The sequence below is a fragment of the Sus scrofa genome, chromosome 15, assembly GCF_054392235.1.
Source record: "Sus scrofa isolate SSC_HxYL_T2T_F1_AM1 chromosome 15, Sscrofa_HxYL_maternal_Yorkshire_Landrace_v2.0, whole genome shotgun sequence".
Lineage (NCBI taxonomy): Eukaryota > Metazoa > Chordata > Mammalia > Artiodactyla > Suidae > Sus > Sus scrofa.
This window is the reverse complement of record NC_139397.1, coordinates 78,806,242-78,832,166: the sequence shown is the minus strand read 5'-3', so window position 1 is coordinate 78,832,166 and position 25,925 is coordinate 78,806,242. Positions and strand designations below refer to the sequence as shown.

Here is a 25,925-nt window from a genome sequence, read left to right as displayed (position 1 = left end):
AAAAAGTCAAGACAGAAAAGAGTACACACTGTAGGATTACATTCATATGAAACTTTAGAAAAGGCAAAACCAACATATGGTGATAGAAGGTAGATCAATGGTTACTTATGCTGGTATTGTGAGATGAGGACTGATTGGGAAGAGGTATAAAGATATCCTTTGTGGCGATGAAATGTTCTATATTTTGATTGCTAAGATGGACCCACGTGTGTATTCATTTTTTAAAAAGCTGCATAATTAAAATGTATGCATTGTATTGAATGTAAAATGGACCTCAACAACATTGATTAAAGGACAAAATTTAAAATTAAAAGAGGTGAAAAGAGGAGATACAGTAAAGGAAGAAGAAACCTAATGTGTAAAATAAGAGAAAAAATATGAATGGGTTAGGAAAAGGAAGGGGAGAAAGTAAATTGAATAAAATAAAAGGTTAAAATGGAGGGGGTCTCAAACTTTTACACAGTTTGATACTATGGACTTGGCCCTGTACTCTTTCCCTTAGTCCTCACAACACTTTGCAAGTTAAAGATAATTATCCTCATTTTGTTGATATGGAAGCTGAGACCCTGAGCATTCAAATATTTTTCAATATTTTCATATTTTGTCATTGGTGATCAAACTCTTTCTACTATATGTTACTAACATCCTTTGTAAGTCAATTTTCATATGGTGTGTTCTCCAGATGCTGAGATAGAGCTTGCACAGAGAGTATTTATCAGGAGTCAACCTCTGTGGGAGGCAGGAGGAAGAAATAGAGGACTGGGCAAAGGAGAATTCAAACTGTAATGGAGGCTCGACAAAACCTCTGCCAATAGTAAGGGAATACTGAAGAGTACATGGCTTCTCAGACCATCCCATGTGGCATCTGCTGTCATGCAGGTCTTTGGGGGAGTCTTTTCTTAGAGATCATCCACCTTCCACTGAAGTGATTCCAAGACAAGAAAAGAAGGTAAAAGGAATTATATCAATAACTATAATAAAACAGTATTAGTAAATATGTTTTATGTGACAAGCATGGTCCAAAGCATGTTTTAATTCATTTAAAACTCATAACAACCCTCCCAGGTAGATACTACTTTTAATTTCCACTTGATATCATAAAAGCTGAAGTAAAGATGGTTTAGAGACAAAACGGTAGAGCAGAAGGACCCTGAGCTCACCACCTCTCATAAGGATATGAAAATTAGAACAAACTGCCAACCATCAATAAAAAAGACTGGAACTTACCCAAAAAAGATATTCTACAACCAAAGACAGAAAGAAGAAACCACAGTGAGACAGTAGGAGGGGCACACTCATAATATGATCATATCTCATAACACCCAGGTGGATGACTGACAAACTGGAGAATATACTGAGTGAGAGCTCTGAGGCTCACATCAGGCTTCCAAGCCTAGGGGCTCCAGTATATGGAGGAAGACCACCACCCCCCTCCCAGAGTATCTGGCTTTGAAGGTTAGCGGGGCTGGACTGCAGGAGCTCCACAGGACTGGGGAAAACAGAGACTCCACTCTTGGAGGGCACACACAAAGTCTCATGCACACCAAGACCCAGTAAAAGCAGTGACTTCATAGGAGCCTGGGCCAGACCTATCCACTGCTCTTAGAGGGCCTCCTGGGGAGACAGGGAGCAGCTCTTTCTCTCTCTGAGGTCATAAAAGCTGGTGATGGGCATTTAGGGGAGTGTTCATCTATGTGAACTCTTGCTGGAGGCAGACATCTTGCTTGGGTCATTAGCACAAAGACCTGGCCCCATCCAACAGCCTTTAGGTTCCTGGCCCAATCCCAGCCTTCTCTAGGATGCCTCAGGCCAAATAACAAAAAGCTTGGGAACACAGACCCACCCATCACCAGAGAGGCTGCCTAAAGATGTCCTGAGTCTACGGATACCTCTAGATATGCCTCTTGACTCAGTTCTGACCATCAAGGGCCAAGACAAAGTTCCACCTACAAGTGGGCAAGTACCTGCCCCTCCCACCAGGAAGCCTACACAAGGCTCACCCACTGGGACAGACCCAAAAGCAAGAAAATATTGACCCTGAAGCCTCTGGAACTGAGTCCACAGACACAGGTCAGAACCTACTGTGGAATTAGCTGGCTCCTGGCCCTTGGGTGATGAGAGAGGAGTGTACTGCTGGGACACATAGGATATTCCCTATGGAGGGCTATTTCTCCAAGGTCAAGAAATGTAACTAAATGACTGCACACATAAAAATATCAATAGAGGAGTTTCTGTTGTGGCACAGTGGTTAACGAGCCTCACCAGGAACCATGAGGTTGTGCGTTCAATTCCTGGCCTTGCTTAGTAGGTTAAGGATCTGGCATTGCCATGAGCTATGGTGCAGGTCACAGATGCAGCTTGGATCCTGTGTTGCCGTGGCTCTGGCATAGGCTGGTGGCTACATCTCTGATTAGACCCCTAGCCTGGGAACCTCCATGTGCTGCGGGTATAGCACTAGAAAAGACTAAAAAAAAAAATCAATAGAAAGTTAAATGAAATGAGATGGCAAAGGATTATGTTCCAGGCAAAGGAACAAAACTAAACCCCAGAAGAACAAAAAGTTAAGTGGAGATAGGCAACCTACCTGAGAAAAAGTTCAGAGTAATTATTGTAAAGATGACTTGGGAACTCAGGAAAAGTGAATACAAAGAGCAAGAAATTGGGAATTCCCTTCATAGCTCAGTGGTAATGAACCCAACTAGGATCCATGATGATGCTGGTTCGATACCTGGCCTCACTCAGTGGGTTAAGGATCCAGTGGCTTGGATTCTTTGTTGCTATGGCTGTGGTATAGGCCAGCAGATACAGCTCTAATTTGATCCCTAGCCTGGGAATTTCTACATGCCACAAGTGCAGCCCAAAAAAGCAAAAAATTACAAGAAGTTTTTAGTGAAGAATTAGAAAATATAAAACACAATCAAAGAGAGCTGAAGACTAAAATAACTAAGGTAAAAAAAAACACTCTAAGGAATCAAGAGCAGAATAAATGAGGCAGAAGAACAAATCACCTAGCTGGAAGACACAGTGGTGGAAATCACTGTCACAGAACAGAATAAAGAAAAAATAATGAAAAGAAACAAGTTCAGTTTAAGAGACCTCTGGGACAACATCTAACACATTAACATTGGCATTATAGCAGTCAAGAAGGAGAATAGGAAGAGAAAGTGCCTGAGAAAATATTTGCAGAGAAAATAGCTGAAAATTTCTCCATCATGGGAAAGGAAAAAATTATCCAAGTCCAGGATGCCCAGAGAGTTCCATACAGGGATTAACTCAAGGAGGAACATGCTAATACACACAGTAATCAAAAGAGACAAAAATTAAATACAAAGAGAAAATATGAAGAGCAACAAGGGAAAAGCAACAAATAATACACAAAGGATCATAAGACTATCAGCTTATTTTTTTAGCAGAAACTCTTCAGGCCCTAAGTGAGTGGCAATATATTTAAAATGATGAAAGAGAAAAACCTATAACCAAAAATACTCTACCCAGGAAGGCTCTCACTCAGATTTGATGGAGAAATCAAAAGTATTATAGACAAGAAAAAGTTTTATTTCAGTACCACCAAATCACCAAATCACCAAATGATTGAAAAAGTAAAGGCCAAAACTAAAACAAGAAAATTACAAATTGAGAAAGCCCATCAGTAAAGTTAAAAAAAAATAGAGTAAAGGTAGAAAATCACCCACACAAAAATATGGCATCAAGACCAGTCGTCATGAGAGGAGGAGAGTACAAATGCAAGATATTTTAAATTCATTTGAAATTAGAGGTTAGCATCTTAAAACAATCATGTGTATATATAGACTGCTATGCCAAAAACTTTTGGTAACCACAAACCAAAAATAGATAGATATACACACAAAAAAGAAAAAGGAATCTGAACCCAACACTAAATGTAGTAATTATAAGAGAATAAAGAGGAAAAGAAAAAAACTTATAAAAGCAAATCCAAAAAATTAACAAAATGGCAATAAGAATATACATACCAATAATTATCTTAAGTGTAAAGGATTAAATGCTTCAACCAAAATACATAGAATGGCTGAATGTATACTAAAATAAGATATTTATAGTAACGAGATCTACTTACTTTAGATCTAGAGATACATATAGACTGACAGTGAAGTGATGGAAAAAGGTATTCTATGCAAATAGAGATCAAACAAAAGCTGGAGTAGCATACTCATATCAAACAAAATTGACTTTAAAATAAAGATTTTACAAAAGACAAGGACACTACATAATGATCAAGGGATCAATTTAAGAATACATAACAATTTTAAGTATACATATGTGGCACCCAAAACAGGAACACTTGACATAAAAGGCAAATGTTAATACACATAAAAGAAGAAATTGACAGTAACACAGCAATAGTGTGGGGGACTTTAACACCTCATATGCATCAATGGACAGATCATCCAGACAGAAAATCAACAAGGAAACATAGACTTTAAATGATACATCAGATCAGATGGACTTGATATTTATGGAGTGGTCCATCAGAAATTAGAAGAATACATATTCTCAAGTGCACAAGGAACAGTCTCTGGGATAGATCACTTGCTGGACCACAAAGCAAGCCTCAGTAAAGAAAACTGAAATCATGACAAGCATGATCTTTTTTGACCATAACACTATGAGATTAGAAATCAACTACAAGAGAAAAACCGCAAAAAAACACAAATATGTAGAGGCTAAACAATGTTACTAAACAACCTATGGGTCACTAAAGAAATCAAAGAATAAATCAAAAAGTACATAGACACAAATAAAAATGAAAGCAAGACCATCCAAACCTATGGGATGTAGCAAAAGCAGTTCTAGGAAGGAAGTTTATACAGTAATATAAGCATACCTCCGGAAACAAGAAAAATTTCAAAAACCTACCCTTACGTCTAAAGCAACTAGAGACAAAAGAACAAAGAACACCCCAAGTTAGTAGAAGGAAAGAAATCATAAAGACTGGAACAAAAATAAATGAAATAGAGACTAAGAAACAACAGAAAAGATTTTTGAGTGAAACTAGAAGATGGGTATTTGAAAAGATAAACAAAATTGTTAAACTTTTAGCCAGACTCATCAAGAAAAAAAGAAGGGTGCCCAAATCAATAAAATTAGAAATAAAAATGTTACAAACAACACCACAGTAATATAAAGCAAGCAAATCAGTCAGTGTGATACACTACATCAACAAATTGAAGAACAGAAACCACGTGATCATCTCAATAGATGCAGAAAAAGCTTTTGATAAAATTCAACATCCATTCATGAAAAAAACTTTTCAGAAAGTGGGCATGGAGGGGACCTACCCCAATGTAGTAAAAGCCATATATGAAAAACCTATGGCTAACATCATACTCAATGGTGAAAAACAGAAAGCGTGGCCTCTACGATCAGGAACAGGACAAGGATGTCCACACCACTTTTTTTTTTTAAAGATTTTTTTCTCTTTCTCATATTATCTTTCATCATGTTCCATCACAAGTGATTGGACATAGTTCCCTGTGCTATACAGCAGAACCTCATTGTCTCTGCATTCTAAATGTGAGAGTTTTCATCTATTAACCCCAAACTCCCAGTCCCTCCTGCTCCCTCTCCCTTGGCAACCACATGTCTTCTGTCCATGTCTGTGAGTCTATTTCTATTCTGTAGACAGATTCATCTGTGTCATATATTAGATTCCATATATAAGTCATATCATATGATATGTGTCTTTCTCTTTGTGCCTTATTTCACTTAGTATGAAAATCTCTAGTTCCATCCATGTTGCTGCAAATGTCATTATTTTGTTATGTTTATGGCTAAGTAGTCTTCCATTATGTATATCTACAACATCTTCTTAATCCCTTCACCTGCTGATGAACATTTAGGTTGTTTCTATGTCTTGGTTATTGTGAATAGTGCTGCAATGAACATAGGGGTGCATGTATCTTTTTCAATGAAAGTTTTGTCCAGATAGATGCCCAGGAGTAGGATTGCTAGATCATATGGCAGTTCTATATTTAGTTTTCTGAGGTACCCCCATACTGTTTTCCATAGTGGTTGTACCAATTTACATTCTCACCAGCAGTATAGGAGGATACCCTTTTCTCCACACCCTCTCCAGCATTTATTTAGACATGGTTATGGTCTTACTAATGATAGCAATTCTGACCATTGTGAAATGGTACCTCATAGTTCTGATTTGTATTTCTCTAATAATTAGCAATGTTGAGCAATTTTTCATGTGCCTGTTGGCCATCTGTATGTCTTCTTTGGAGAAATGTCTATTTAGGTCTTCAAAGACAAATATGGTATCACATTATCTGGAATCTTGAAAAAGATACAAATAAAATTATTTACAAAACAGAAATAGGCCAACAGACATATAAAACAAACTTATGGTTACTAAAGGGGAAAGGAGTGAGAGGGATAAATTAGGAGGATGGCATTAACATATACACACTACTACATATAAAATAGATAACCAATAAGGACTTACTTATAGTACAAAGAACTATACTCAATAATTTATAATAACCTATAAGGGAAAAGAATCTGAAAAAGATACATCTATATATGAAATCAATATGATATTTTAAATTAACTATACTTCAATAAAAAGAAAAGTTGGTTGGCAACCTCAAATGCCGGAAAGGATGCCAAGAAACTGGATCACTCATATGTTATGGGAATGTAGAATGTTACAGCCACTCTGGGAAACACTTTGGCATTTTCTCATGAAACAAACAAGAAAGGATCATATGACCCTGCAATTGTGCCCTTCAGCATAAGAGAAATGAAAATTTATTTGCACACAAATATATATACAATGTTCATAGCTTCTTTATTCATAATAGCCAAACAGTGGAAGCAACTTAGATGCTTTTATTAGGATAATGGTTAAAAAACTCTGGTATACCATGGAATACTACTCAGCAATAAAAAGGTATAAATTATGGATCCACACAAAACTTGAATGCATCTTCAGGCCTGGATGAATTCTTCCTGGATGATAAAGTTTGACAAAGCATGGGTTCTGGTGAGCCAGTGAGGTGGATTTTGGTCACCCCTGACCCTCTGGTTTAAATGCTCAATTGTAAGTCACAGACCTAGGAAAACTAAAACAGTAGGGGTAGAGTTCCTTGGTGTCTCAGTGGATTAAGGATCTGGTGTCACTGCTATGGCCTGGATCACTGCTGTGGTTCAATCCCTGGCTCTGGAATTTCTGAGTGCTTGGGCACAGCCAAAGAAATCCCCAACCAACTGAACAAAAAAGCAAACACATCAACCCAGTAGAGCCCATTTGTCGTGAGGAAAAATTTGAATTGAAAAAATTTGAATTGGAAATTTGAACTTTTAAAAACAAAGAATATGAGGAACTATATTTTATTTGTGGTTATTGCTTGTTTTGTTACAAAGCATAATTCTCTGCAGTACATATGATCAGCCAATGTGAGAAATATATTCATAAACCCAAAAATCCTTTGGATATTTCTTAAGAAACTTCCCTTTTAATCACTAAGAATGAAAAAAAAAAAAAAAACCAAAAAACTAAAACCAAAAAAACTCACCACCACCACAATCAACAATAACAAAAACCTCCTACCACTGGAGTTTCTCACGAGGGTCCCTACCCACACTTTGCTTGGAGAGGAAACAGAAAAGATTTTTCAGAACATTTCTTCTTCAACTTGAGTTTAAGTGATAAACTGATGACTCAGGGTCAATACCAAATTTACAATTTACAAAAGAAGAAAGTATCACCCATTTTTGCAACTAGTGGTCATGTATCTGTTGAAGAAACTTTATGCTCAGCTATGTCTTTATTCCTGGTATGAAAAAATAAGCAATATTTTCCAAAGCTAGGAAGATCACTATGAAAGCCTGGTAGTGTATTTAAAGGTTTATCAGAATTATTTAAAGTGAGTAAACTGAATTGGAAAAAATATTATCAGAATGTTCACAGACATTACGCCAGAAATACTGTGTTTGTGATCAATATCCTTGGTAAAATTCAATGATCAAAGCTTAATGTTATGGGAGATTTCGCTCCATTTTCATCTGCAAAAGTGACCTCTAAACCCTGTACAGTGTGTGAAACATCAGATTATTTGCTTCCCTTGATCCAGATCTGACACTGTTCACAAAATTCTCCTCTCACTATTGATAAAGACTATCTTGATATTTACTTCTGTGTAGAAATTGTTAAAGAAAATGTGCTTGACTGGATCTGTGATATAAAAACTAGAGTTTCTGCATTGTTAAAACAAGGGGGAAAGTTTACTCCAAAATGTAAGAAATAATTTTCAAAAGAATTTGGCAAATTTTCTAGAGATATTTTAAGTTTTAAAGCATTAATAGAAGGAGCAAACAAAATCTGACTGCTGGATCACATTGATCATGTATATTGTCAAGTTATGATTAAGAACAGGGACTTAGGAATCAAAGAGCTCTACATTCAAATCTAGGTTCTAACATTTGCTAAGGGTGTGCTCTTAGGCAGTTACTTAATCTCTCTAAGTCCTAGGTCCCACACCTTGCTAAACCTCACCTCTAAAATGAAGATAATAATCCTAATTAGTTCATTCAGTTATTTTGATAATTAAATTACAAAATTCAAAGGGAAAAAACTGAAGCAGAGAGAGATTCAGCATCTAGACTAAAGCTAAATAACAGGAAATGGAGATGCTAGGACAGGATTCCATAGTCTGGTTTCAGACTGACCTCCCAGCGTCAAAAAGACACACAGCCCTTTTTAGTACATACTCTACATATACTTGATCAAATGCCACCTGGAGTCTCATAGCTCCTGGGGAAAAAAAAAAAAAAAAAGAGCTATCCATCAATATCCTCAGGTTGCTCTTCCATTTGAAATAAGAACTTTCGAATTAAATACAAATTTCTCCTCAGATAATTGGTTCCGACCCATTTGGCCTCAAAGCCAACAGCTTTGCACATAGGAGCCTCCTACAGTAAGGCTTTCAGATGTGAGGGGAAAGTTCTAGCTAAAGCAAAGAGCCAATCTGAGGAAAACTTGAGTGCCGTTACTTTTAATATGAAATGAAGAGTTTTGGGCGCTGATACCCTGCCTCCACCAGACCCAGATTGGTCTGTAACACAATCTGACTCTTGAATACTTAAAAATAGAGATAATTGAACACCCCACGCTGTGAAGTGGGGCCTTAAAATTCAGTGCTGAATTCAGTGGTGGGAGTGCTGATTTGCATTAACTTAGTCATGCCCACCTCATCAACTTAGGTAACTGATGTTAGGTCCCTAGAGTTTCCTAGGAACATACTAGACCAGGAATCAGACCTAGTTTTTATTTCTAGTTTTGCATTTAAGTCATTCTGTGACCTTAGGCAACTCACTCAGTTTCTCTGGGTTTCAGTGCCTTCATCCATAGACTTTGGGGCTTGGAATGGATAAGGTCCTTTACTATTAATTCTGCAATGCTCAGAAATCAAACAAAACATAAAGAAGACTTGAGTATAGGAGCTAAAATGCTGTCCTCTAAAATGGGAAACCGTCCTTCTCTAAAATGTTTATCTGGGCTTGCTTCATAACTTCAGGGGCACAGTTCTTTCTTTTATCCCACAATAAGCCTCTTAAACCAAAACTGTTCTCAATATTCTTTTTTTTTTTTTCTGTCTTTTTGTCTTTTCTAGGGCTGCTCCCACGGCATATGGAGGTTCCCAGGCTAGGGGTCTAATCGGAGCTGTAGCTGCCGGCCTACACCAGAGCCACAGCAATGCGGGATCCAAGCCGCGTCTACAACCTATACCATAGCTCACGGCAACGCCGGATCCTTTAACCCACTGAGCAAGGCCAGGGATCGAACCCGCAACCTTATGGTTCCTAGTTGGATTCGTTAACCACTGCACCACGAGGGGAACTCCTGTTCTCAATATTCTTATGTTGAGATAAATGAGGTTACCCGACAAGCCTTTAAGGGATCAACACATTGTTGAGAAGCAGCATGGTTTGTGGGAAGAGTCAGGAATTGGGATAGAACTCTAGCATAGCTTTGCCATAACCCAACTTACCTTCCTCATTGTTAGACAGGCTTCATGAAAAGTGTCCTCCCAGTAGAAAGAATCAGAGAACAAAAAGAAAGAAGATAAAAACTCTTAGGAAATACATTTTGCCTATAAAATGATTTGAGGTCAAGAACAAAAAAAACAGAGTTCTCTTCAGTGAGTATACAGGATGTATTTTGAGTTCACCAGTCATTCATCTAAACAGAAGCATGTATTGAGTATGGCTACCTTCAACTCCAAAGAAAATTAAAGGGATAGAAGAGAAAGCTAAACTGGGCCTTTTATGGCCCAGCTTCCCCATTTTACTGTTAGAGAAATTGACAGCCAGAGAGAGAAAGTGACTTGTCCATATTTATATAGAGAATCAGTTACAGGTCTATAACTAGGACATGGATTTGCCCTATTTATTCAACAGATATTTATTGGCATTTAGATGGAAAAGAGCCAATCCTACTCTTGTGAGGAGGCAGTCCAACAATCCTGTAAATAGATGTAGGGTGAGAGCTGTGACAAGTGGCCCCAAGTAAGGCACACAGTACTATGAGAATATAATAGAATACGGCTTGCCCTAGGAGCCAAGGAACTCTTCTCTGAGGTATTTTTCACACAACTAGAACAAATAATTTAAAATCTGTATGGAAACACAAGAAACTCCAACAGTCAAAACCCTATTGAGAAGGAAGAACAAAGCTGGAGATATCCTGTTCCCTGACCTCAGAATATACTATAGCTATAAGAATCAAACAGTATGTTTTGGCATAAAAACAGACTATAGATCAATTTAACAGTATAGAAAGTTCAGAAATAAACCCAAGCACTTATGTTTGATTAATCTACAACAGAGGCAAGAATGTATAATGGCTGGAGTTCCTGTCGTGGCTCAGTGGTTAACGAACCTGACTAGCAGCCATGAGGTTGTGGGTTCGATCCCTGGCCTCGCTCAGTGGGTTAAGGATCTGGCATTGCTGTGAAGCTGTGGTGTAGGTCACAGATGAGGCTCAGATCCTGTGTTGCTGTGGCTGTAGCATAGGCCAGCGGCTACAGCTCCAATTCGACCCCTAGCCTAGCCTTGGAATCTCCATATGCCGCCAGTGAGGCCCTAAAAGGCAAAAAAAAAAAAAAAAAAAAAGAATGTATAATGGGCGAAAAATGGTCTCCTCAATAGATGGTGCTGGGAACTGGGCATCTCCATGTAAATGAATGAAGTTGGAACATTCTCTAACACCATGTACAAATATAAACTCAAAATGGATTGAAAAACTAAACATAAGAGCAGAAACAATAAAACTCCTAAAAAGATATAGGCAAGAAACTCTTTGACATAAATCATAGCAATATTTAAAACATTTGTCTCCTAAGCAAAGGAAACAAAAGCAAAAATAAACAAATGGGACCTAATTAAACTTAAAAGCTTTGGCACAGTAAAAGAAACCATAAACAAAATGCAAAAACAACCTACTAAATAAGAGAAAATATTTGCAAGTTATATGACCAGTAAGAGGTTCATGTTCAATACATGTAAATAGCTCACACAGTTCAACATCAAAACAAACAAACAAACAAACAAACAAAAACCCCAAAAAACCAAACATCAGTTCCCATTTTGGCTCTGGAGGTTAAGAACCCAACACAGTCCTGTGAAGATGCAGGTTTGATCCCTGCCATTATTTGGTGGATTAAGGATCCCCATTGCCTCAAGCTGTGGTGTAGGCCATAGATATGGCTCAGCTGCAGCTCTGATTGGACCTGGGAACTTCCATATGCCACAGGTGTAGCCATAAAAAGAAAAAGGAAAAGAAAAACAAACAATCCAATTGAAAAACTGACAGAAAACCTGAACAGACACTTTTCCAAAGACATCAGAATAGCCAATACATATGAAAAGATGCTCGACATCATTAATCGTCACAGAAATGGAAATCAAAACCACAATGAAATACCACTTCACACATGTCAGAACAGTTATCATCAAGAAAGACAACTAGCAAATGCTGGCAAGGATGTGGAAAAAAGGTAACCCTTGCACACTGTAGGTGGGGTAAATTGGTATAGCCACTAAGGAAAATGGAATGGAGTTTTCTTAAAAAACTAAAAGCAGAACTACCATATGATTCATATGATTCATTTTCACTCCTAGGTATATATTCAAAGAAAATAAGAATATTAATTTGATAAGATACATGTACCTCAATATTCATGGCAGCATTATTTACAACTGCCAAGATATGAAACAACCTAAGTGTCCAACAATAGATGAATGGATAAAGAAGATGTGGTTTATATATACAATGGAATACTACTCAGCCATAAAAAGAATGGAATTTTGTCATTTGCCACATGGATGGACTTGGTGGAAATAATACTTAGTGAAATAATTCATACAGAGAAAGACAAATACTGCATGTTATAATTTATATGTGGAATCTAAAAAAAAAACAAACTAGTGATTATTACAAAAAAGAAAGAGACATTGAGAAAACTAGTGGTTACTAGTGGCTAGAGGGGGAGTTCCCATCGTGATGCAGTGGTTAACAAATCCGACTAGGAACCATGAGGTTGCAGGTTCTGTCCCTACCCTTGCTCAGTGGGTTAATGATCCGGCGTTGCCGTGAGCTGTAGTGTAGTTTGCAGACGTGGCTTGGATCCCGCGTTGCTGTGGCTCTGGCATAGGCTGGCGGCTACAGCTCCGATTAGACCCCTAGCCTGGGAACCTCCATATGCCGCGGGAGCGGCCCAAGAAATAGCAAAAAGACAAAAAAAAAAAAAACAAAAAAACAAAAACTAGTGGCTAGAGGGAAGTGGGAGGGCATGATGGGAATAGGGGATTAAGAGATACAAACTACTAGTGTGAAATAAACAAACTAAAAGGACACAGAACAGAGAATATGTCAATATTTTATGTGTAGTATGATCTTTAAAAATTATTAATCACTATGTTGTACACCTGGAACCTATACATTATAAACCTGCCACACCTCAATAAAAAAAAAAATAAAATTTTATAAGTTAAAAATTACTTTTTCTATTCTCCAGATTCAAAATCTTGAACCTACTACATCATTCCCTATGCAAAGTCTCCCACAGAAATGCTACTGATTTTTCAGAATTCTTCAAAAATGTTTATGTCCTCACCCATTCTATTTCCCATTCATGCCTTAAAGTAATTGAAGGAAAGCACTTCAATGAGTTATTTTTGTATCTCCTTTGAACCTTAGAAATATGTTTACTTGGGAAGAAGGTTGAGGCTGTCATCAACACTCCTCAGGTCCTTCTATATGTTCATTGATATCGCTTTTTTTGGTATTAATTACAGTAAAGGCTTAGCGAGTAATACAGACAGACGCCAAGAATACAGTGGGTTAAATAAGATATTAGCTTATTTATCTATGACCATATTCGGGGATCTATGTTTCTTCTAATTACACCTGCACCAGCCAACTAAGGCATGGTCCTCATCTGAATGAAGCTGGCTAACTGTCATATTGATGTTATAGTTCATGGGAAGATGGAAAACTAAAGATCAGGAAAACAATTTTTTTTTTCAAGTTAAAGATAACTTGAAGAGCACACATAACAGAAGTTGGCCTAAATTTGGTCATATGGTCACATCTATCTGCAACCAAGCAACCTGGGCAGTATATTGCCTAGTTTCTTGGCCATGTATGCAGGAGGAAGAGTAAAATGGATTCTGGGACAACTAATATTCTGTCACAATACCTTCCTTGATATTCTGGTCACAAATATTTTAATTTTTCATTCATTCAGTCTGTTAGTCATTTATTTATTATTTGTTCTTCAGTAAATATACGTTTGGGTTCCTACCCTGTGTTATTCTGTTTGCTTAAAAAGGTCTTTACAAAGTTTAATAAATGAGGGGTGTTTTAAGCCCCCTGAAGAATTTGGGGAAGATATTCTTAGAATGGGAGCTATTTAATTTTTTTAAGTGAGGTTACTTCTGTGGGTTTTCTCACTTTCCCAGCACAGTGAAGGAACCTACGCTAGTAGCTGAAAAGGTTGTTTGAAATGAAGCTTCCTGAAATATGCACTTTTGATGCATATTTTTTTCCTTCTGAAATATGAGTAGTCAGAAGAAAAAGGTAGGTCAAGTTCTTTAGCAGCAGTATCATGACTGCTGTTTCCACTGCATGTCCTAGTGTCCCTTACCTAGTAAACTGATCTTTTATTTAAAATTTAATATATTTATTTAACTCATCTTCAAAATATTCCCATTTCAATAGGTAAATCAATATAAAGCTCCTGAGGTTTTTTACAATTCTTTTTTTTTTTTTTTTGGTACTAAATCTGTGAAAATCAGTTCATGTTTCACACTCATAGCACAGCTCAGTTCAGACTACCCAGAGGCCACATGCTTCACAGCCACATAAGCCCATGAGACTGTAACCGGCAGTACAGGCTGGAACCAAGGAGAGGCTGAGCACATGTTTACTAAATCCTACCAGATAAACGACTTTGATTTTCTTTTATTATATATTCAAAAGATGATCCTTCTGGAAGACTTACCCTCTCCCTCAAAAATCTCATTGTGATACAGGGAGAGACCTGGGATCCTCTGCTCCAGTGGATGCAATGCTTGCACCTGGACAAACATCTCCTCCAGCAACAAAATACAAAGAAACTATAAGGGGCTGCAGACACAGGCAGCTGGGGCAAATTATGGGCAAGAAAATACAAAAAAACCCCTAAAAACCAAACTGCCATTTCTGAAGAGCCAAGAGCAAAAGCATGGTACTACATACTCATGCTCCCTGCACACACCTCCACCAAAGGGATGGGTATGCCACCTAAACTAACCTTCTGCGCCAACCTCTGGACCCACCCTTACCCTCCCCCCATATAAGAAACCAGCTCACCAATCCCAGCCCCAGCTCCAGCCACAAGCGAACAAGGAAACCTGATTGTGTTTGCTCCTGGCAGCTGCAGCAGGGGCCCCAGAAAAGCCTTGCATGAATTTTCTTATCTGGTGTGTATCAATTTCCATTGATTAAGAAGGCCAAGAGCCCCAGACAGTAGCAAATGGATGCTCAGCCAGAAGTGACACATGAACTGAATCACTAATGTAGGTCTCCTGTGGCACCACCAAGGGGCCCCTCAGCAGTCTCCTGATGAGGACTCACCTGCCCCAGCCTGGCTCAGGCTCATACAGTAAAGCAGTCAGGCGCCAAAGAACCAGGTTCAAACATTCACATCATAGCCATCAACCCCATTTACCCTCCCCCACCGAGGTGGCGTGCCTGGGCTACCAGTGCTAACTCCCTAGAATCGCTAACACTATCCACAAGAGCAGTCACACACGGTCCGTGTTCAGACTCACCTCTGGTGCTTCTGTATAGAAGGAAGGGTTCAGGAAGCAGGAAATCCAGATCTTTCGTGACGGGTTGCATCCTGTTTATAATGGTGAAGCCGGGCTTGGGAGAAGCAGACATTATGTAAACAAATAAGGTCTTTCCACATCAGTCTTTACCCACTTGACAAAGGTGTACAGGACCACCTGGCTGGTCACATCCACAACGTGGCTGATGCAGGGGTCATGGTGCCACAGGGCCACGGGGCTGAAGTCTCACCCCTCTCAGTCGCCGCCGCCATCTTCCTCATGGCCCCAGGAGGCCTAAATTGCTGCTTTAATTGCCTCCAGAATCTGTCAGCTCTTTTCTAAGTACCTGCGAGTAGGTCAGTAGCAACACACGATTTAATATCAACAACTTGTCAAGACAACTACCCAGATATTTTCAACGTCAAACATACAGTCTTATTCTATCCATTCTTGCTGAGAACCTCTTCACGTACAAACAGTGCAAATCTCACATTCTGGTCTCTAATTCTTCATTCGTAAGATAGAAGCTTTGGTTGTCTCTAGTAAATTTGCTAACCTCTTAAAATCTACATTTTTGCAATGAGGAACCACTGATAATTCATTTTGCGATGTTAGTAATCTACTTTGAGCACACATTTCTTTCTCTTTTATTTCCATTTCCCCTCTTGTTCCTTTCTTTGTCAAGGCTTAGTGAAGTTCATTTTATCAGTGCTGAGCAACCAGCCATTATTGTCCAAACCAATACAACATGAGCATTGTATATAAAGCCCGCATTTTAAAATGTAAGCCATATTAATAATACCACTTATTAGGTGCTTCATCTATACTGAGATTTGATATAAGGTGGCACAGAGTAGGCCTATGCCACCATGCCATCATCTTGAGAGTTTTACCTTCATTTTACAATTAAGGATATTGAGACACTGACAGGTCATTCAACTTAGTGTCACAATCTAGAAGTGTGCCTTTTGAGTCCCTGCTTATGAGATATGATGCTAAAGGAGTAATTTTGTTGTTTGTGGTGTTTTTCTCAGTAGCACTTCATGTTCAGTGTCCACTAGGCTCCTAAATAGTTGACATTTTCTGTCTAATTGAAAGTTTTTAGAGATATTGATGCCCGAAATTATGACCTCTAGTGGAGATCAGTACAATACTCTGAATCCAAAGGACCTAGCAACATTGTTCTTTTCTAAAACAAGGATGAGGTTAATAAAGGCATACCAGGAAGAAAAGTGAAGAATCCTTTCCTTCCATCCATCCTCGCTTCGTTCAACAAATATTTAAGGATGCTATTACCTATCAGGCACTGTGCTTGGCCCTGGGCCATCACAGTGAACAAGGTACAGTCCTTGCCACCAAAGGCTTCCAGTCCAGTGGGGAAGAGGCAAAGGAAACAGATGATACAGAACAGAGTGGAAAGTGCTGGGATGGAATTAAATTTGTGTTGCTTTGGGAACATACCAGAGGAGATCTCCAATATAGCTTATGAGGAGGGAGAAAAGTCCCTAGTCTTGTCCTGATAGTTTCAGAGGTCCTACTCTCTGACTTATTTTTGGAAGAAAGGCTATTTTAGATCAGGTAGCTGATGTTCTGAGTGTTTTTGTGTTCACTATTACAAATCATACATGGTCTGGGAATCTCTTGGCATTAGAGGTAAAGAGCCTAAAGTCAACTAAAAAAATATATGCACAACTTAAAAGTTGAGAGTTAAGTTTTATTTGGGGCAAAATGAGTACTTCAGCCCAGGAGGCAGCATCTCAGTTAACCCTGACAAAACCGCTCTGAGAAGGCAAGGGAGGCAGCTAGGATATACAGGAGTTTTGCCTCAAAGCACAGGTGGTAGAAACAAAAGATTACTGTTAATAACATAAAACTAGATAACTCAATTTAAGGAATTTAGTGCTTTTCTGTGTATGGGAAGATGCGAGGTCTGGGCTCACTGAAATCATTCCTCTGATATTAACCTCAGCTACCTGTGGCCAGTATTCTGTTTTCACATCCTGAGCTTCCTTAAGGTGCACAGTAGGGAGAGGCTGCAAGTCTGATGGCTGCTAGATGGCAGGTATTCTTTGTTTCCTTCCTGAGTTCCCCCACTGACTTTAGGTGGCTGCAATCACTGATAACTGTGACATCCTTTGTTTACTGATATGGCAGGCAATATTTTCTTACTGCTAAGTGCCAGGCTATTCAAAAGCCTTTTGTAGAATATAACTTAATATTACATTCTGATACAATATTAGAATATTGTATTCTAATGTAATAAGTGATAACTGTTCATAAAGAAATTCACTCAACCAAGGATGCTTATCTAAGGTCAGTAAAATATTTCCCAAAATATTTTTCATGCCTAAATCTGGGGTGTGTGAAATTTACATCTGCTCAGTCTTAGGCCACTTTCTTTTCTCATACTGCTCATTCTACATGATCAATTTATGGTTTCAATTATCACCCACAAGGCAATGACCATTCAATAACGTCTCCAGCCTGATCTCTTCTCATGTGTTTCAGATCCATACATGTAGCTAATTGCCTACTGGACATTTCCACTGGGATATTCTACAACCTCTCAAATCTAATATGTAAAAAAGTTTATGCATAATTATTCCACCACATCTGTATTGACTCATGTGCTTCCTAATTTTATTGAAAGGCTCCAGTATAAATCCATTTGTTAAGGTGGATATCTGGAGTTCATTCTTTTTTTAAAAAATTTTGTATAATTTTTTTATTAAGTCAACTGAATTTCTTTGTTTTATTGAAGCATAGTTAATGTTCAAGGTTGTGATAACAGCTATTGTATAACAAGTGACCCAGCCATACATATATACATATTCATTCTCTCTCAGATTCTTTTCCCACATAGATTATCACAGAATACTGGGTAGAGTTCTCTGTGCTATACAGCAGGTCCCCATTGCCCAATCATTCCATATACCTCAGTGTGAATATGCCAGTCCCAAACCCCCAGTTCATCCCTCCCCCCGACCTGTCCCCTTTAGAATACAGTCTTGATTCCTCCTTTCCTCCTTATCCTTATCATCTCTAACCCATAGCCAGCCTAATCAATCCTAGTCTTGCAGATTCTAAGTCCCAAGGAGCTTTTGACTTGATCCAGTTCTTTCATGACTAATTGCCACTATCTGGTTGAGTGTCACTATATTCTATTTAGATATTGCAGTAGTTACCTAAAAACTGTTCTGCCTCAAATTTTGCAATATTTTGAGACAAAAATCTGGTCCTGTCACCATTTTCTCTAAATATTTAACAGCTTCCCATTACCTTTTGTATACACACTTATCGCCTTCATGTGGCTTATAAATAGGCTGACCATATGTCCCACTATTCCATATGTGGAATAGTCTTAGTTTTTGCTTGCTATTTTATCAGAATTATTAACAGTCCTTTCTTTCACTCACAAATGTGTTCTAGTTGGTTGATAGATTGTAAGGTCATGCTATTTATAGGACTTTTCATTATTTGAGTTTTGCATACTTCTCTAGCCTTATCCATATTCTCTAACTTTGAACATTGCCCAAGAGCACTAGTATTCCTGCCCTCAATGTTCTTATCACATTGAAGTTCAATTATGTATGTATTTGTCTGAGTCCACCACTATACCATAAGCTCTATGGTGAGGACCATGTCTGTCTCATTCATGTTTTACCCAGGAATTATATTGAACCTAGTTACAAAATAGATGCACAATTAATATTTGTCGACTAAATGAATCGATTTGGGCATAGGAGAATGCTTAGGAGACTATGAACACTAGCTCTCGAGTATTGAGTGGGAATGTTCAAGGGGCTTAAAGGCAAAACAAAAGGCCATTTGTGTTACTTGTAGTATGGACCTCACAGTGCCCTTCATGAATATCTTTCTTCCTGACTGCCAAAAAAATTTTTAAGTGTGATTTCACCTGTATCAGCAGAAGACTGGTGGTTGAGGCATGAACTCACAGGATGTAAACTTGCCTTGTTCCTTTCCCACACCTAGGTCCCTTATTCTGCTGGGGAAAACCCCAAATGAGCATAAAGCAAGTTACATGTTCAGCTGTGAAGTGGCAGGTGGCTTGGTATTCTTGAACATACACTTCTCAGGTCCTATCTATATAGGGAGCCAGGCTAGGCTTCTGAAAGGGTTTCTAAATTTTATTTTTCTTTCTTTCTTTCTTTCTTTCTTTCTTTCTTTCTTTCTTTCTTTCTTTCTTTCTCTCTTTCTCTCTTTCTTTCTTTCTTTTTTTTGGTCTTTTGTCCTCTTTAGGGCCACACCTGCGGCAGATGGAGGTTCCCAGGCTAGGGGTCTAATCAGAGCTGTTGTGCTGGCCTACGCCAGAGCCACAGCAATGCCAGATCTGAGCCCCTTCTGCGACCTACACCACAGCTCAAGGCAATGCCAAATCCTTAACCCACTGAGCAAGGCCAGGGATCGAACCCGCAACCTCATGGTTTCTAGTCGGATTCGTTTCTGCTGCACCATGACGGGAAATCCAGGTTTCTAAATTTTCCATGAGGCTATTAAAACCCACAGTTTTGCTTCCTGGTTATTATGAACACATTTTTCTTTGCCTTGATTAGTCATGAGTATAGCAGGAGTCCGGAAACCATGATCAGTGGGCCAAAATCTGGCCTCCTGCCTCTTTTGTAAATAAAGTTTTATTAGAACACAGTCATGCCTAGTGTCTCTAGTGTCTTACAGTCTGTCTATGAATACTTTCTTGCTATGGCGGCAGAGTTGAATGGCAGCAATGAAGACCCTGTAGCCCACAAAACCTAAAATACTTATGATTTAGCCCTTTACAATAAAATTTCTTGACCCCTGGTCTTATGTCCCAATCTAGGAGATCTTGGGGAGAATCCTGGAGCTTGCTCCTACCCCAGGTGTTGTCTATGAATCAGAGGCAATTGCCTCGAAAACTTTACTATAAAAATAGAAATGTTGGATCCAACCCCAGACCTATTGAATCAGAAACTGTATTTGAACAAGATTTCCAGGTGATTCACATGTACATCCAGATTGGAGAGCACTGTTCTGGGTGCCTCTGGAGATGAGGATAACCCCCAAAGAACTCACTCTTGAGAAAGTGTTGCTTCTAAGTTATACAGAAAGTTTAGATGGCAACCTAAGGTTTATGGGTTTCAGGACTATCGTTATGCTAACAGGCCATGCTTCATATCCTCAAAGAACAAAACTTTAACAATGGAATCTCAAAAGTATGGAAACTGACAAGGTGAATATTTGGGGGTCAGAGAAACCCCAAATACTCCTCAAATCACACTGTTAGGTAGCCATGTACTTTGGCTATAAACCCTGAGCCTTTTTTGAATCCAAGAGCAGCTCTGGGTGATTAGTGGTGCTGGTCAGAAGCAGTTGCTCTTTTATTACATGCCTCAGTGCTCCATTTTATTGCAATGACAAAATACCCACTCTCTCTACATCCATCCCACTGTTTCTGATTTCTTTTCCCCTGTAGTTGTAGTTAGTACTAAGAGCTTTGAGGGAGAGAAATAGGGTGAATTTTTTTTTTTAAAGTTATTTGCTCTCCATAATGTGTTTCAGTGGCTCTAAAATTTAAAAAAAAAAAGCCATTTTATTTAAAAAAAAAAAAAAGGCTATTTGGGAAATAGCCAAATAAGGCTATTTTTCTATTGCTTTTGAGACATCACACTGGGGACAATTCTTGGAACCCTGCAAGAATCATATTGAGCCATGAGACAGCATGATAGTGCCTGTTCCAACACAAGTTGATTGCCATCAAACAATGCTTCTATGTGAATACCAGTGAGAGCTGTGGAATATTCTGTAAGTTAGTGGCAAGGCAATGAATCAGTGAATGTCTCCAATAGCACACGGTGTTTTCCTTAGAGCAGGAGATATATTTTCCCTCCCCACACAATCCAAAATAAACTGAGGAGTCACGGACACAGAGTGCTCTGTTGTTATGGCAAATGAGTGGTTCTAGTGTGTCAACCTGGAAAATTTAATAAATCTCCCTGTCAGCTTCATCACTGTAACATTTTGTCACAGTGTGGAACACATAAAAAGTTGTGGGTTTTTTTGCCTGTTTTTGTTGCTGTTGCTTTGCCCAAGATTTTTATTTCACTAACCTTGGGCTCAGAATCCTTTTGTCAAAAAGGTAAGAACACTCTAAATTTATTAGCTTATTAATTTGGATAAAGTACACTTTGTATATTTTGAAACCCAAGAAGAATTGTCCTAATCACTCTCAATTCAGCACTGTAGCAGGAAACAGGGTTGGTTTAGAAACCATGGTTTTGACATCATCTTTTACTGCCTTTACTATAACCGTTTCTACAGCTAGTAATTAATACATTTGATCAATTTTTATATAGTTTTCTTTATCTCATTTTACAGTTTTCCTGATGTGGATTTAAATGAGTCCATTAAAATAAAAATTGTGTCTAAAGGGAAAAAAAGAGAAGCAGAAGAGATTTGGATACTATAAAATGGAAACTCAGGCCCTTGAAACAGGAAGCTAGTTATACAGATTCATTGAAGCAGGCTTTCACCTGGGCAGGGTTGGAGATGTAGGTCCAAGGGGGTTTACACACCTGAATGTCAGCTGTGCTAGCAGTGCCCTTGAATGACTCAGTGCCCTGGAGCTCAGAGAGCACATATACAGATTTAAGATTCTAGAAGACGGCAAGATTTTTCCCATCAAATGCTTTTCTGTTATTAATGCAGTCTCCTTATCTAGGGAATGAGGACTACCTATAAATGTTCACCACCTCTTCTTGAGGCAGGCTGTTCTGATCCAAATAAACTCTGTAAGTAAGTGGAATTCGTGTCTTTCCTTGACTACTAACTAATTTAAAAGTTTCTAACATTCTAGTTCAGCAAGTGGTACCTGCTCTGGGCCAGGTCCTGTGTCGGCACACGTTTTTTTTCAGTTACTCTTTACAATTACCAATTGTAAGGTGACTCCTTACAATTACCTTGACTTTCAGAGGGTAAAGCCACTACACCACACTGTGTTGGGTTATGAGTGGGTTAAAAAGACTTCCTTCATTAATTAATTGTTAATAAGTAACAAGACAAGTAATATTACAATACGCTACACACTGTCTTCAGTTCAGGTCTTCACTTTCAACCAGTTTACTCATCTCACACAAAGTTTTAACACAATTGGATATTTGCTTGCAGCTTACAGTAAACTAAAAAAAGAAACTTGTTTATCCTTAGGCATTGGATAGACAAACGAAGAGATTAGATTACCCCCAAAAAATTATTAATAATTTTGCTGAAGGCTGATTTTATCCACTGGGACTGGGAGACAGTATAGAAAATGTGCTTGGAAGATTTCAAAACAAAACATTTGATTTGGCTTTCCCATGAAGAGCATGATTGAGTTTGTCTGTTTTCCAAATGACCATACCTTTCATTGAAACTAACTGCATTCTTTATACTTTTGCTCCACCCCGTCTCATCTCTCATTGGTTGATATGCCCGGCGCTTCTGTGTTGACAATAGCTTCAGTCAATCTGTAACTACAGAGTTTCTGCAAACCCAAAGAGAGTGACTTTTACCCTTACACTCCTATGGTTTCCCAGGGACATGGACTTGAGGTGGAAAACATCAGGCTAGAGTTTCACCATCTTTTGGCAACATGGTACTTCCTGGAGGCCTGCCCAAGTTGCTTCATGTTGTCAGTCACTAGACTAGGCTTCTCCAGGGAATAGCCACTCAACTAAGAAAAGAGGCCCAATGAAAACAGAAAGGGAGCCAATGGGCACACTAAATTTAGGGCCAAAATCACTAGCCATATGGGCAGAGGGACTATGGATCTTGGCTTAAGAATTTCCATTTCCAGGTGGTACACAGGTTATTTTGTTTACTTGTGAAGAGTTGTGGTTTTTATTCTTCTTTTTGTTTTAGGAGTATGTGACTAAATATATCTGAGAGTGAATTTATAAAAGAGTATCCCATAGTGGCTCTGTTCTTGAGAGGGAAAAAGAGGAAGAGAAAAGGGGTACTGAGAGGACTTCATTCTGACATTTTGAAGAATTGTAATATGTTATTTACCTAAGGGAAAGTGAATCTTTGAATCTGAAGGTGAGGTATCAACTATACATTCTTGTTTTGCTTTGAACGGTGTAGGAAAGGCATGTGTAGTGTTCTTGTTACTTAAGAAGTACATATGTGGACACAGGGTATTGCAGAATTTGACCAATGGTAGCAGCGTAAGATGAAATGGGGAGAGCCAGAAATACAATACAGATCTCCACTCACATTTACACGATCTACAGGTTAGTCTCGTGGATTTTTATAACTGTTTTAATAAGTTGTCCACTCTTCAAAGGTTAACATTTTACCAAATAACTCCAAGTCAGGGTGTTGAGAGAAACATGGTATGAGTGCTACCACCGGAAAAGGACAAGGTAAGGAGTAATAGACTTGGTGTCACTCTCAAAGAATCTGATGAAAACACATTTGACTCTTTTCCAGTGCTTCTTCTTGAAATCAAATGTTTAAGTTTAATGTAATTTTGTATTTAAAACAATTAACAGAATTTGGGGTTTATTTATCCAATGATTAATTGTCTAAGGCACAAGGTGCCTTAAAAATGACAAACATAGGGAGTTCCCGTCATGGCACAGTGGTTAAAGAATCCCACTAGGAACCATGAGGTTGCAGGTTTGATCCCTGGCCTTGCTCAGTGGGTTAAGGATCCGGCATTGCCGTGAACTGTGGTGTAGGTCACAGACCCGGATCGGATCCTGCGTTGCTCTGGCGTAGGCTGGCAGCTACAGCTCTGATTAGAACCCTAGCCTGGGAACCTCCATATGCTGCAGGAGTGGCCCAAGAAATGGCAAAAAGACAAAAAAAAAATGATAAGCGTAGATGAGACTTACATTATAGTTTCTTAACTGAATTTCTCTTTGACCACTGTATATAATCACATTTTGTATTTTCTAAAATTTTATACAGTTTATAGATGATTCAAATATTTTACCTTACTTTTTCTTTCATAAAATCATCATCACTACCACCACCACCATCAGCATCTTCATCACTGCCCTCATTATTATTGAGAATGTGTTAAACTCTTGACACTTAGTATTAACTCACTGATAACTCCCAATAATCCAATGATGTATATATTATTATTATCATCCTGATTTTCTCAATGAGGAAACCAATGCACAAAAAGTTAATAATTGGCTCAAATTTATATAATTAGTATATATCATTAAGGACAGTCTTTTAACATTATTCTAGGAGTTCCCATTGTGGCTCAGGGGGTTAAGAACCTGATACAGTGTCTGTGAGAATGTGAGTTTGATCCTTAGCCTTGATCAGTGGGTTAAGGATCCAGCATTGCCACTGTGGAGTAGGTCACAGATGAGACTTAGATCCAGAGTTGCCATGGCTGTGGTGTAGGACAGTAACTGTGGCTCCCATTTGACTTCTAGCTGGGGAACATCCATATGCCACAAGTGCTGGGAGTAAAACGAAGAGAAAAACCAAACAGAAAAACAAAATTATTCTATATTGCCTTCGGCCTGGTGACACCTCAGGGAAATTTTAACTTTAGCTCTTTATTTTACAAAATGAGATGCTAAGGAACTGACTTTCCTGAGGCCAGTTTTTTGGCAGAGCTTTGATTAGAACTCACATTTCCTAATTTTGAGTATAGTGATCTTTCTAATAGTATGCTTTGCCCCATTCTTCCAGGTAATAACACTCTTCACCAGAATGTCCACTGCATGGAGGGAAAAATGTAGAAACCAAAGCTCTTTGCTCTTCCATAAAGAAAATGTTTTGTAGGAATGAAGACTTACCCTATTACTTAAAATAAGATTCTTGGAATAATTTTATATACATTGCTACAAGGCACTGTTAACTTGGACATTTCGTGGAAAGCATAGCAACCATATTTAGCCTTTTAGGGAAGCCTTTTATCACCAATTCCCTTCATTACGAAGGATTGTATATAGTCTGTATTCTTATACCCGTTCTCTGTAATATCATTCACAAATAAGGCAGGTTGAGTTATATTGTAAAAACACATAGTATTCATTTCTCATATCTAAAACAATAAAGTTAAATATCCACATCACTCAAATGAAGTTGAATAGTACCTGAGTAACTTTGACCAGGATTTGCTTTGCTTTCTTGTCTTTGGAGGATTTCATCACTATCCAGGACTAGGTCTTTAGGCATAAGCAAGGTAAGTAATTTCTTTTGAAAATGCAAAATTTATTGTTGATTAATATCTGTTAAATACAAATAAAGATTCGCGTATTCTAAAGAATATATGGAAAACATGTTTTCTGCACATTAATAGCTTGCATTCTAAAAAATCCAAAAGTGATGTTTTTCTAGTATTTTGGGGTACTCAATTGTACTTAATTGTGAAAACTATAGTATATGTTTCTTTTTATAAACTCTGTTAATTACAAACAGAATTTCTGCATGAAGTTGCATTAATTTTAGTCCTTCTTTGTGGTGAAGAATTTAGACTATGAAGTACCCAAAGGACTTCATTACGAGGCAGCTTCACTTGTAAGCAGGGCATCAATCTACCTATTTTTGCTTTTGAG

General features: G+C 38.3%; 1 long non-coding RNA gene across 1 annotated transcript in view; it reads right to left on the bottom strand.

The window, feature by feature from the left end:
• Positions 1 to 14,307: 14,307 nt before the first annotated feature.
• LOC106506249 (uncharacterized) overlaps positions 14,308 to 25,925 on the bottom strand; it is a 40,161-nt gene continuing 28,543 nt past the window's right edge. The window contains exon 6 of the long non-coding RNA XR_014830459.1: positions 14,308 to 15,709. This is a non-coding gene — a long non-coding RNA (uncharacterized LOC106506249). The remainder of the gene's footprint in view (positions 15,710 to 25,925) is intronic.